We start from the raw sequence: 13361 nt of genomic DNA, 5'->3' as shown, positions 1-13361 counted from the left end.
TTAACCTGTCATGTTGTTTCACAACATCAGTGAACCAATAGATACTTCTTATGTACTTGTATGCTATTGTATCCTTGTTCTTGTCTGTGAATTCATTCTTCTTTAGGTGCTTCATGCAGACATCTATACACCAGATTTACTTCTGCAAAATGCTGATGCTATGAATAATGCTTTTGAATATTAATAAGGCAAAACAGACCAGGTGTGTTATTTTATCAAGGAAGAAATTTGTCATTAAAATATATCCAGCAAGATATGAAAAGAGATAAGTAGGGGAGAAATGTTTTCATGTTAAACTTTTTAAAAACAACTCCTCAAACAACTATAAGGAGTATAATCTCCTTATAGATTATAAGGAAAAGTGCTGTTTATAAAATGAAAACAAACCTTGTCTAATTTTGGAAAACATAGTATCTAATTTTTTTTTTTTTTTTTTGGAGACAGGGTCTTGCTCTTTCACCCAGGCTGGAGCGCAGTGGTGCGATCTCAGCTTACTGCAACCGCCACATCCCAGGTTCAAGCAATTCTCCCACCTCAGCCTTCCAACTAGCTGGGATTACAGGTGTGTTCCACCATGTTGGCCAGGCTGGTCTGGAACTCCTGACCTCAAGTGATCTGCCCACCTCAGCCTCCCAAAGTGTGGGATTACAGGCATGAGCTGTGACACCCAGCGTGTCTAATTTTTGACAGATAAAATGATTTCATGATCCAACATTTCCTTAGCAGTGAGGGATACAATAAAATACCAATTCTCAGTGGGCCTTTATACTTCTTTTTTTTTTTTTTTTTGAGAGGAGTCTTGCTCTGTCGCCCAGGCAGGAGTGCAACAGTGCAATCTTGGCTCACTGCAGCCTCCGCCTGCCAGGTTCCAGCGATTCTCCTGCCTCAGCCTCCTAGGTATGGGTAACTGGGATTACAGGCACGTGCCACCATGTTCGACTAATTTTTGTATTTTTAGTAGAGATGGGATTTCACCATGTTGGCTAGCCTGGTCTCAAACTCCTAACCTCAAGTGATCCGTCTGCCTCAGTCTCCCAAAGTGCTAGGATGTGGGTGTGAGCCACTGCGCCCAGCCTATACTTGTTCTTTTCTGCCTCAGTTTTTTTTTCTGTGAAATAACATCATATTGCTATCCTATTACAAACTAATGGGAATTAACTAAGGCTTATAAATGAATATTAAATGGATATAAGAATATTGGCCGGGCACGGTGGCTCACACCTAAATTCCAGCACTTTGGGACGCTGAGATGGGTGGATCACAAGGTCAGGAGTTTGAGACCAGACTGGCCAATATGGTGAAACTCCATCTCTACTAAAAGTACAAAAATTAGCCTGGCGTGGTGGTGGGTGCCTGTAGTCCCAGGTACTCAGAAGGCTGAGGCAGGAGAATCCCTTGAACCCAGGAGGCGGAGGTTGCAGTGAACCAAGATGGTGCCACTGCACTCCAGCATGCATGACAGAGTGAGACTCCATCTCAGAAAAAAAAAACAAGAATATTGCTGGGTGTGGTGGCTCACGCCTGTAATCCCAGCACTTTGGGAGGCCGAGGCGGGCAGATCACGGGCAGATCAGGAGATTGAGACCATCCTGGCTAACACAGTGAAACCCCGTCTCTACTAAAAATGCAAAAAAAAAAAAAAATTAGCTGGGTGTGGTAGCGGGCACCTGAAGTCCCAGCTACTCAGGAGGCTGAGGCAGGAGAATGGTGTGAACCCGAGAGGCAGAGCTTGCAGTGAGCCGATATCGCACCACTGCACTCCAGCCTGGGTGACAGAGCGAGACTCCGTCTCAAAAAAAAAAAAAAAAACAAGACTATTAACCTGGAAAACAGATTAATTATTGAACTTTAAAAATGTTCTTAAGGTATTAATCATAGGTTCCTTGAATTTATTCTGCTATTCAAATAGAAAAACTAGCAAATCTATGATCACTTTTCTGACTTCCTTGCCACAATTGGTGCATCAGTACCTATAGGATCCTCTAATTAGAAAATTGCTATAGTCTGTAGTCTGAAACCCTGAAATCAGGCTTGCTGATTTCTTACTTTTTATATGGTATATATGGATTCTAGACACAAGAAAGCTCCTTTCAATATATTTGAAAGAGACACTAATATTTTTGGATTGGTGCATCATTAAGGTTTTCATCACAGAGAAGTTAAAATGCAGGAGTGCAGTGGTATGATCTTGGCTCACTGTAACCTCCGCCTCCCAGATTCAAGCAATTCTCCTGCCTTAGCCTCCCGAGTAACTGGAATTACAGGCGTGCCACCACCATGCCTGGCTAATTTTTGTATTTTTAGTAGAGATGGGGTTTCACCATGTTGGCCAGATTGGTCTCGAACTCCTGACTTCAAGGGTCTCACTCTGTCCTGACTTCAGGTGATCCACCTGCCTCGGCCCCCAAATCAAGGAAGCACTTCATGGCTTCTCTGGCATATCTAACTTGCCAGCATCACTACTCTGTGCTTTGGGGCCATTAAGTAAAATAAGCATTACTTGAAAAACAAACAAAAAAAAGAAAATTTAAAAAAAAAGAAAATTTAAAAAACAAACAAAAAAGAACGAGAAATAAGCCTTACTTTACCACCAGCCCTTCGATAAGGAGACAAAGGGCTTGATCTGACAAAGAAGACGCTACTAAGTGACTAACAGGTGGGTAGTGGAGACAAGTGTGGATCCCCTGGATAAAGAGAAATTCACTTCTGGGATACAGAGCAAGATGGCGTGAAATTTCATCATGCTACTCAGAATGGCATGCAATTTAAAACCTAGGAGTTTTTTATTTCTGGAAATTTTTGTGTGCTGTTTTCAGATTACAGTTGACCACAGGTAATTGAAACTACGGAAAGAAAAACCATGGCTAAGTGGAGATGACTTTTATATGCTTAACACATTTTTTAATAAATATGAGGTAAATATTCAAACTGTAGGATACCAAGGAGACATTACTACCACCACCTTCAATATTCTGTATGTGGAGTTATTCAACTTAGTTTTTAAATGTGTATATATTTGCCTAGAGACAACTAACTGTCATTTTATTTTATTTATTTTTATTATTATTATTTGTGCGTGTGGCATGAGGTCTCCCTCTGTAGCCCATGCTGGAGTGCAGTAGCGTAATCTTGGCTCACTGTAACCTCAACCTCCCAGGTACAAGCGATTCTTCTGCCTCAGCCTCCTTAGTAGCTGGGACTACAGGTGTGCGTCACCACACCCAGCTGATTTTTTTGGATTTTTAGTAGAGATGGGGTTTCACCATGTTGGCCAGGCTGGTCTCGAACTCCTGACCAGGAGTGTGGTGGTGCATGCCTGTAGTCCCAGCTACTTGGGAGGCTGAGGTGGGAGGATCACTTAAGCCCAGGAAGCTGCACCACTGCACTCCAACCTGGGCAATAGAGTGAGACTGTGTCTCAAAAAAAAAAAAAAAAAAAATGCTAGTTTCTTACTTTAGGAGAATTTTTAGTGTTGGAAGCTTTATACTTCCCACAATTTGTCATTCCTTAGCTTGACCTCAACCTCCCTCTCTATCCTCCAGTGTTATGCAATGCATCTCAGAAGGTTTGTGGGGAAGGAGAAAAATAGAGTTAAGATAGTTTCATATTTCATCAGCCAAATGAAAAATACACAAAACAAAACCAGTTTTTCATATAGCATTGCTGGTACTCAAAAACATTAAGATTACAGTAAATGTCCTAATTATTTAGCTCTTTACCATTTTACATTGATTTGATAAAAATTAAATTGATAGAAAATAAACCTATTAGAACTCTGGAACTTTTTTCAGCCAATGATTTTTTTAAATTATTAAACTTCATACAGGGCTGGGTGCAGTGGTTCATGCCTGTAATCCCAGCACTTTGGAAAGCCAAGACAGATCACTTGGGGCCAGGAGGTCAAGACCTGTGTGGCCAACATAGTGAAACCCCATCTCTACTAAAAATACAAAAAATTAGCTGGGCATAGTGGCACGCACCTGTAGACCCAGCTACTCGGGAGGCTGAAGCGCGAGAATTGCTTGAACCTGGGAGGCAGAGGTTGCAGTGAGCTGAGATCACGCCACTGCACTCCAGCCTGGGTGACAGACTGAGACTCTGTATCAAAAAAAAAAAACCGGCCAGGGGCTGTGACTCACACCTGTAATCCCAGCACTTTGGGAGGCCAAGGAGTGCAGATCACAAGGTCAGGAGTTCTGGACCAGCCGGGCATGGTGACGGGCACCTGTAATCTCAGCTACTCAGGAGGCTTGAGGCAGAAGAATTGCTTGAACCCGGGAGGCAGAGGTTGCAGTGAGCCGAGATCGTGCCATTGCACTCCAGCCTGTGCGACAAGAGCAAGATTCTGTCTCAAAAACAAAATAAAAGGGCAAAACAACAGCAAAGAAAATAAGTCAGCCACTGGAGTGGTCCAGCAAACCCAGTAGTAATGAACTAAGGCATCAACACTGGGAATGAAGGGAGAAAGAAGGAATCATGAAGTATTTAGGAGGGCCTAGCACTTTGTGGGGAGTAGATAAATCTGGAAGTGAGTAGTTTTAATAATTACATTTACGAAGAGATTTGAGAAAATCAATGAGGCATTACAGCAAATCCATTAAGTCAAAAGATAATAGCAAGAAATCTGCTGCATGGAATCATACACTAACAAAATAAAAAATAGTTAAATACTAAGGACATGGCCAAAAAAGAATGCCAGGAGGCAAACATTAAAACAATAGCTTGAATGGGAACCTGCCAAGGGTGAAACACACATATAAGATACACAAGGATAACTGCATTGAAGACAAGGATTAGGGTAGGGCATAAAATAAAGTTCTAAACATTGTAAATAAGAATCTAGCTGGGGAGCTGGGTGCCGTGGCTCATGCCTGTAATCCCAGCACTTTGGGAGGCCAAAGTGGGTGGATCACCTAAGGTTGGGAGTTCTAGACCAGCCTGACTGACACGAAGAAACCCCGTCTCTAATAAAAATACAAAATTAGCAAGGTGTGATGGCGCATGGATGTAATCCCAGCTACTCAGGAAGCGGAGGCAGGGGAATCACTTGAACCCAGAAGGCAGAGGTTGCAGTGAGCCGAGATCGTGCCATTGCACTCCAGCCTGGGCAACAAGAGCGAAAGTCCATCTCAAAAAAAAGAATCTTGCTGCGGAAAAGAAGACAAACATAAGGGTTTCACTGGCGACATGCTAGTATAGTAAAAGATACGTACTTTATTTTTAATTTTTTTTTTGAGACAGGGTCTAGCTTTGTCTCCTAGGATGGAGTGCAGTGGTGTGATCTCAACTCATTGCAGCCTCAACCTCCCAGGCCCAAGCAGTCTTTCCACCTCAGTCCCCCAAGTACTTGGGACTACAGCTGTGCACTACCATGCCTGGCTAATTTTTTGTAGGGACAGGGTTTCACCATATTGCCCAGGCTGGTCTCAAACTCCTGAGCTCCAGCAATCCACCTGCCTTGGCCTCCCAAAATGCTGAGATTACAAGTATGAGGCACCACTCCTGGCTTAATTTTTTTTTTTTTTTAAGACATGGTCTCACTCTGTCACCCAGGCTGGAGTGCAGTGGCATGATCTCAGCTCACTGTGGCCTCAACCTTTCAGGCTCAGGTGACCCTCCCACCTCAGCCTCCCAAGTAGTTGGGACTATAGGCACCCACCACCACACCCAGCTAATTTTTGTATTTTTTGGTAGAGACGGTTTCACCATGTTTTCCAGGTTCATCTCAAGCTCCTGGGTTCAAATGATCCACCTGCCTCAGCTTCCTAAAGTGCTGGGATTACAGGCCTAAGCCACCATGCCTGCCCAGATACCTACTTTAAAAGTAACTTTTTCCTTAGTTACAGTGTTGTTTAGGCAGGCCTTGGAACCTGCTTAATGCTTTAAGCAACTCAACCACTTTAGGCTGCCGTTTTATCCACTTGTAAAATAAGTTAATTCATCTTTTCTGACCATGAATTTCACAAGAGTATTATGTACATCGAGAATGATAAACAGTCCTTCAGACACACATATGGAAATGCACATAAATAGAATACAAATTGGAACTGATCTGTTTATCAGAAGAAATGTCCCAACCACATAGATAGATAAAGTAATCATATTTGTATCAAGGATCCTCATTTCCAAGAGCATTCAACTTCAAGTTGCTCTTTGCCAACAACAATGATCATCCAGCTGTTAAGTTCTCTAACACTAATTGGTATTCTCAAATTTCTACTTTCTTTGAGGGAGATGAGGAAAAAATGCCCAATATAACCTTTTAGGAATAAATTAAATATGGATTATGGATTAATGAAAATGTAATTATGTAGACTGAGGAGAAAAGAAAGTATGTGGCCAGGTGCGGTGGCTCATGCGTGTAATCCCAGCACTTTGGAAGACCGAGGCAGGCAGATCACCTGAGGGCAGGAGTTCGAGACCAGCCTGGCCAACATGGTAAAACCCAGTCTCTACTAAAAATACAAAAAATTAGCTGGGCATGGTGGCACATACCTGCAGTCCCAGCTACTTGGGAGCCTGAGGCAGGAGAATTGCTTGAAACCAGGGGGCGGATGTTGCAGTGAGGCAAGATTGCACCATTGCACTCCAGCCTGGGCGACAAGAGTGAAACTCCGTCTCAAAAAAAAAAAAGTGTGTAAAATCTCAACTGTACCTAATGACAGAAAAAGGTCATAAGCTATGAAATCATCTCAAGCAGGCTCTGTTAAAATGCTTCCATACTGACTGGGCGCAGTGGCTCACACCTGTAATCCTAGCACTTTGGGAGGCGAAGGCGGGCAGATCACCTGAGGTCAAGAGTTCAAGACCAACCTGGCCAACATGGCAAAACTCCATCTCTACTAAAAATACAAAAATGAGCTGGGTGTGGTTGTTGGCATCTGTAATCCTAGCTACTCAGTAGGCTGAAACAGGAAAATCATTTGAACCTGGGAGGTGGAATTTGCAGTGAGCCCAGATGGTGCCACTGTATACTCTAGCCTGGGCAACAGAGCAAGACTTCATCTAAAAAAAAAAAAAAAAAAAAAAAAAAAAAAAAAAAAAAAAACAGCTTCCATACTGACCTAAATCACAGACTTCTATACCAAGAGTCATCAAGGAAGATTTTCAGAGAATAAAAAACACATACAATTTGCTGACACATATTTTATACGAGATGCATTAGCTGTTGACCCTAACAACCCAATGATGCAGGAGCTATTAACCCTATTTAACAGATGAGTAAACTGAGTTTTAGTGAAGGTAAGAACCTTTCCAAAAGTTACTCAGTTAGTAAATGGCAGAGCCAGGATTCAACCCTATTCCTATCTGAACTCCAAAGACCATGCCCTTTTGTTATGCTGCATCTGTATTTTAAATTTCATAACCTACTATTAACCACAGAAATCAATAGATTCTAATAGAAAATGTGTTTTGCCTTATTTTGGTTTTGCATTCCCTCATAATGTGAGAGTTGCTTGAGTAATTGTCAAATGTATGAGATGATTTATAAATCTGCTGGGTGCTTAAGCCAAGAGGAAAAAATAAAGGTTCAAAATTTGTGACTTTTGTGAATAAAAGTACAACATAGCTATAATACTGTAAATGGTATCATCCAATACTATGAACCTAATAACCTAAATGGGAATTATTGTTGTAATTTTTTTTACATTGAAAGTTACCTATATAGAAAGTGGGTTCATTTTCTTCTCTTCTTTTTTTTTATTTACTGAATTGTTCATACATTAATAAAATAATACCGAACTTTTCAAAAGCAACTGAAGAAATAGAAAATATGACAAGTTTTTGGCTTGAAAACAGGCAGGAAAGGACAACTCATAGAGACTATACGTGGTTTGCTTATAACGACTCAGTTTTTGGACTCAATCTTTTGTTTAAATTCCTTGCCAAACAAACATTATTTTCCTTATCAAACAAGCATTAATATTTAAGTCAAACTGCAAGGTGCAAAAATAAGAGCCATGCTTTCTGTATGAATTCAGAAAAGCACAGACTTTTCAAGTTTGAAAATGTCTCAGAATAAACTTGTCCAACTCCATTTTCTTACAGAAAAAAAAAATTGTATTTGAAGCTTCTTTGCAAAGAAATGAGTGAATGCAACTTCCTTAAAACCTACCTGCATTCTGACAACATGGGACCCACAATTTATGGGATAAAATGAAGCTTGAAAATTACTTTAGGTTGATGTTGAGAAGTTGGAACCCTCCTGCATTGCTGGTAGGATTTTAAAATGGTGCAAATGCTTTGGAAAACAGTTTGATAGTTACTCAAAATGCTAAAGATGGAGTTACTATATGACCTAGCAGTCTCACTCCTAGATACATAGTCAAGAGAAAGGAAAACATGTCCAACACAAAAACTTGTACATAAACATTGACAGCACATTATGTATAAAAGCCAGAAAGTGAGGGGAGGTGGGGACAAATGTCTCTCAGCTGATGAATGGATAAATAAAATGTGGTATATCCATTCGATGAAATTTTACGTAGGTTAAAAGATAGTAATAATACATGCTACAACCCAATGATCTTGAAAACATTGTGTGAAGAAGCCAGTCACAAAAGATCATATTATATGATTCAGTGTATATGAAATGTTTAGAATACACAAACCTACAGAGACAGTACATTACTGGTTGCTTAGAGCTGGGATGGGGGTAAAAGAAGATGGGAAGTGATTACTAATAGGTACAGGGTTTCTTTTTGAGGTGATAAAAATAGTTTAAAAATAGATTTTGGTGATAGTTGCACAATTGATGATACTAAAAACCACTGAATTTACATTTTATTTATTTTGATACAGAGTCTCTCTCTGTCACCCATGCTGGAGTACAGTGGTGTGATCATGGCTCATTGCAACCTTGACCTTCCAGGCTTAGGTGATCCTCCCACCTCAGCCTCCTGAGTCACTGGGACATAGATGTGCATCCCCACACCCAGCTAATTATTGTATCTTTTGTAGAGATGTGGTTTCACCATGTTGCCTAGGTCGCTTGAACTCCTGGGCTCAAGCAGTCCACCCACCTCAGCCTTCCGGAGTGCTGAGATTACAGGTGTGAGCCACACTGTTCTGTCATTCTTGCCTTTGTTCCTCAGCACTTGTAGCTTGTTTCTCTGACTGTTTTGTTTTGTTTTGTTTTTTTGAGACAGGGTCTCGCTCTGTCGCCCAGGCTGGAGTGTGGTCGTGTGATCATGGCTCACTGCAGCCTCGACATTCTAGGGTTAGGTTGTCCTCCCACCTCAGCCTCCCCAGTATCTGGAATTGCAGACATGCAGCAACACACCCAGCTAATTTTTATATTTTATTTATTTATTTTTCTTAGAGATAGGTTTTTGCCATGTTGCCCAGGCTGGTCTCGAATTCCTGGGCTCAAGCAATCCTACTGCCTTTGCCTCACAAAGTGCTGGGATTGTAGGCATGAGCCACCACACCTGGCCCTGTTTTTAATATATTCTTTTTGTGACTTTCATTGTGCATTGGTGTGTTTTATTTCGTGTTTCTTTTGCTTGGAGTTTGTTGCACTTCTTGGATCTGTGGGTTTATAGTTTTGATCACATTTGGAAAATGTTTTGGCTATTATTTCTTCAAATATTTATTCTATCCCTCCATTTTTTTCTTCCTCTTTTGAGACTCCAACTACACATATATTAGGCTGCTTAATGTTTTCCCACAGTGCAATGAGATCTGATCATTGAGATCTGATTTTTTTCAACCCAATCTTTTATATTTCTGTGGTTCATTTTGATAATTTCTATTGCTATGCCTTCAAGTTTATTAATCCTTTCTTTCTTTTCTTTTCTTTTTTTTCTTTTGAGACAGAGTCTCACACTGTCATCGAGGCAGGAGTGCAGTGGCGCAATCTTGGCTCACTGCAGCCCCTGCCTCCTGAGTTCAAGCAATTCTGCTGCCTCAGCCTCCTGAGTAGCTGGGATTACAGGTGCAGGCCACCACACCTGGCTAATTTTTGTATTTTTAGTAGAGACGGAGTTTTGCCATGTTGGCCAGGCTGGTCTTGAACTCCTGATCTCAGGTGATCCACCCACCTCGGCCTCCCAAAGTGCTAGGATTACAGGCATGAGCCATCGTGCCAGGCCTTAATCCTTTCTTTAGCAGTATTTAATCTGCTGTTAATCCCCTCTAGTATATTGTCCATCTTAGACATTGTTTCTTTCTTCTTCTCTAGCTGTTTTGAGTCTTTAAAATATCTTACATTCCTCTTCTTATCATGCTCAAACTTTCCATTACCTTTTTGAAGATATGGAGTATAGTTAGAATAGCTGTTTTAATGTTCTTAACTAACAAATCCTATCGTCTTTGTCACTTCTGGGTCTGTTTCTATTGATTGTTTTTTCTCCTTGTTATAGGTTGTATTTTCTTATTTCTTCAAAAGCCTTCTAATTTTTGGATTCCATTGTGCTGGAGTTTTCTTATTTAAATGTTTTGGGTTTTGTTCTGGGATGCAGTTGTATTACTTGGAAATAGTTTGAATGGTCGTTTCAAGGCTTACTTTGAATCCTTTTTTTTTTTTCCCCCCGAAATGGAGTCTCACTCTGTCGCCCAGGCTGGAATGCAGTGGTGCTCTCTGCTCACCACAACCTCCACTTCCCGGGTTCAAACAATTCTCCTGCCTCAGCCTCCCAAGTAGCTGGGATTACAGGTGCCCACCACCACACTTGGCTAATTTTTGTATTTTTAGTAGAGATGAGGTTTCACAATGTTGGCCAGGCTGATCCTGAACTCCTGACCTCAGGCAATCCACCTGCCTTGGCCTCCCAAAGTGCTGGGATTACAGGTGTAAACCATTGCACCCAGCTTTTTTTTTTTTTTTTTTTTTTGAGATGGAGTCTTACTCTGTCGCTTATGCTGGAGTGCAGTGGTGCAATCTTGGCTCACTGCAACCTCCGCCCCCTGGGTTCAAGCAATTCTCCTGCCTCAATCTCCCGAGTATCTGGGATTACAGGTGCCTGCCACTGTGCCAGCTAATTTTTGTATTTTTAGCAGAGACAGGGTTTCATCATCTTGGCCAGGCTGGTCTTGAACTCCTGACCTCATGATCCACCTGCCTTGGCCTCCCAAAGTGCTGGGATTACAGGCATGAGCCACTGCTTCCGGCTGCCTTTTTTTTTTTTTTTTTTTCTTTGAGATGGAGTCTCTCTCTGTCACCCAGGCTGGAGTGCAATGGCACTATCTAGGCTTACTGCAACTTCCGCCTCCCAGGTTCAAGCAATTCTCCTGCCTCAGCCTCCCGAGTAGCTGGGATTACAGGCATGTGCCACCATGCCCAGCTAATTTTTGTATTTTTGGTAGAGACGGGGTTTTGCCATGTTGGCCAGGCTGGTCTCGACCTCCTGACCTCAGGTGATCTGCCCACCTCGGCCTCCCAAAGTTCTGGGATTACAGGTGTGAGCCACCACGCCCGGCCTTGAATCTTTGTAGGAAGGTCCATTACAGCCTTTAATATGGGGCTTATTTGGCTCAGCTACTGAAGCAATACCTTCTCAAGACTCTACTCAATGCCTTGCATCTTAGGAGGTTTTTCCACTCGATCTGGTTGGACCACAGTTTCTGGTCCTGTTTAAATCCAAGTTTTGTTCTACTTGTTCTTCTCCAGTGCTTCTTTCTCAAATCTTGGTCGTTTACTTCACGTACATGTACTGGTGATCAGAACCAGCTGAAGACTCAAGGAGAACCCTTCTGAGCTCTTCTATTATGTAGTTCTCTCCTCTGATTTTTACCATGTAAATTCTGATGCCTTCACCTCCCAGATCTTCATACTGTTTGCTCAACTCAAAGAGGTGATCAACATCTGTTTGGGTTGCTCCTCCCTGTGCTGCAGCCTGGAAATTCTACAGCAATCATAGGACTCACCTTTTTTTGTTTGCTTCTCTGAGAAATCACTGTCCTGCGCTGCCTCCTGTCTGATATCTGAAAACAATTAACTAGTATATTTTTGTTCAGTTTTTTAAGTATTTTAGGTGGGAGGTTAATTCTGGTCCCTGTTACACCATCCTGGGTGGTAGCAGAAGTCACAGCATAAAGTTTTTATTTCCTAATGTTTTCTTAGTTATATGGATAATTCAAATGTTGAATAAGAACATATTTTGCATTTTAATTTTTTCAATCATTTTATAAGTTGGAGGAATCTTTAAAGGTAGAAAAGCAAAAAAGCTGTAAAATGAACAACTGACAAATAAGAAAATCATGATACTTTACCAAGATATTGTACTAGCTAATTATTAAGCAACTTAGGTAATATCTCAAAGGCTTTTAGAAAATGTGTGTAAAAAATTATTTTAATTCCTTATAATGTTTCTTTTTTCTTTCTTCCTTTTTTTGTTTTTGTTTTTGTTTTTGTTTTTTTGAGACAGAGTCTCACTCTGTCACCCAGGCTGGAGTGCAGTGGCGTGATCTCTGCTCACTGCAACCTCCTCCTCTCGGGTTCAAGCGATCCTTATGCCTCAGCCTCCTGAGTAGCAGGAATTACGGGCACCTACCACCACATCAGGCTAATTTTTGTATTTTTAGTAGAGAAAGCGTTTCACCATGTTGGCCAGGCTGATCTCGAACTCCTGACCTCAGGTGATCCGCCCGCCTCGGCTCCCAAAGTGCTGGGATTACAGGCATGAGCCACCACACCTGGCCTAAATGTTTATTATTTATTTTTATTTTTATTTCTATTTTTTGAGACGGAGGCTCGCTCTGTTGCCCAGGCTGGAGTGCAGTGGCGCAATCTCGGCTCACTGCAACCTCCACCTCCTGAGTTCAAGCAGTTCTCCTGCCTCAGCCTCCCAAGTAGCTGGGATTACAGGCACTCACCACCACGCCCAGCTCTTTTTTATTTTTTTATTTTTTTAAGTAGAGATGGGGTTTTACCATTTGGCCAGGCTGGTCTTGAACTCCTGACCTCAAGTGTTCCACCTGCCTCGGCCTTCCAAAGTGGTGGGATTACAGGTGGGAGACACCGCACACCCAAACACTTACTATATTTCTACTTAACGGCTTCAAGCCTTAAACAGATTCCAGGACTAGCAACATTTTGAAAACTCACTGTTCCACTGCAGTTTTGCTCTTAAGTAAAATTTGAAAAATTTGCTTTTAAATATGGGAGATACTGAGCATAATATTTAATTTTTTTTTCTGAGACAGAGTCTCACTCTGTCACCCAGGCTGGAGTGCAGTGGTATGATCCCAGCTCACTGCAACCTCTGCCTGCCAGGTCCAAGTGATTCTCCTGCCTTGGCCCCCCAAGTAGTTGGGATTACAGGCATGCACCACCATGCCTGGCTAATTTTGTATTTTTAGTAGAGATGGGGTTTCACCATGTTAGCCAGGCTGGTCTCGAACTCCCGACCTCAGGCTAT

The sequence above is a fragment of the Pan troglodytes genome, chromosome 15 (assembly GCF_028858775.2).
Source record: "Pan troglodytes isolate AG18354 chromosome 15, NHGRI_mPanTro3-v2.0_pri, whole genome shotgun sequence".
Lineage (NCBI taxonomy): Eukaryota > Metazoa > Chordata > Mammalia > Primates > Hominidae > Pan > Pan troglodytes.
Note: the sequence above shows the minus strand (reverse complement) of the source record.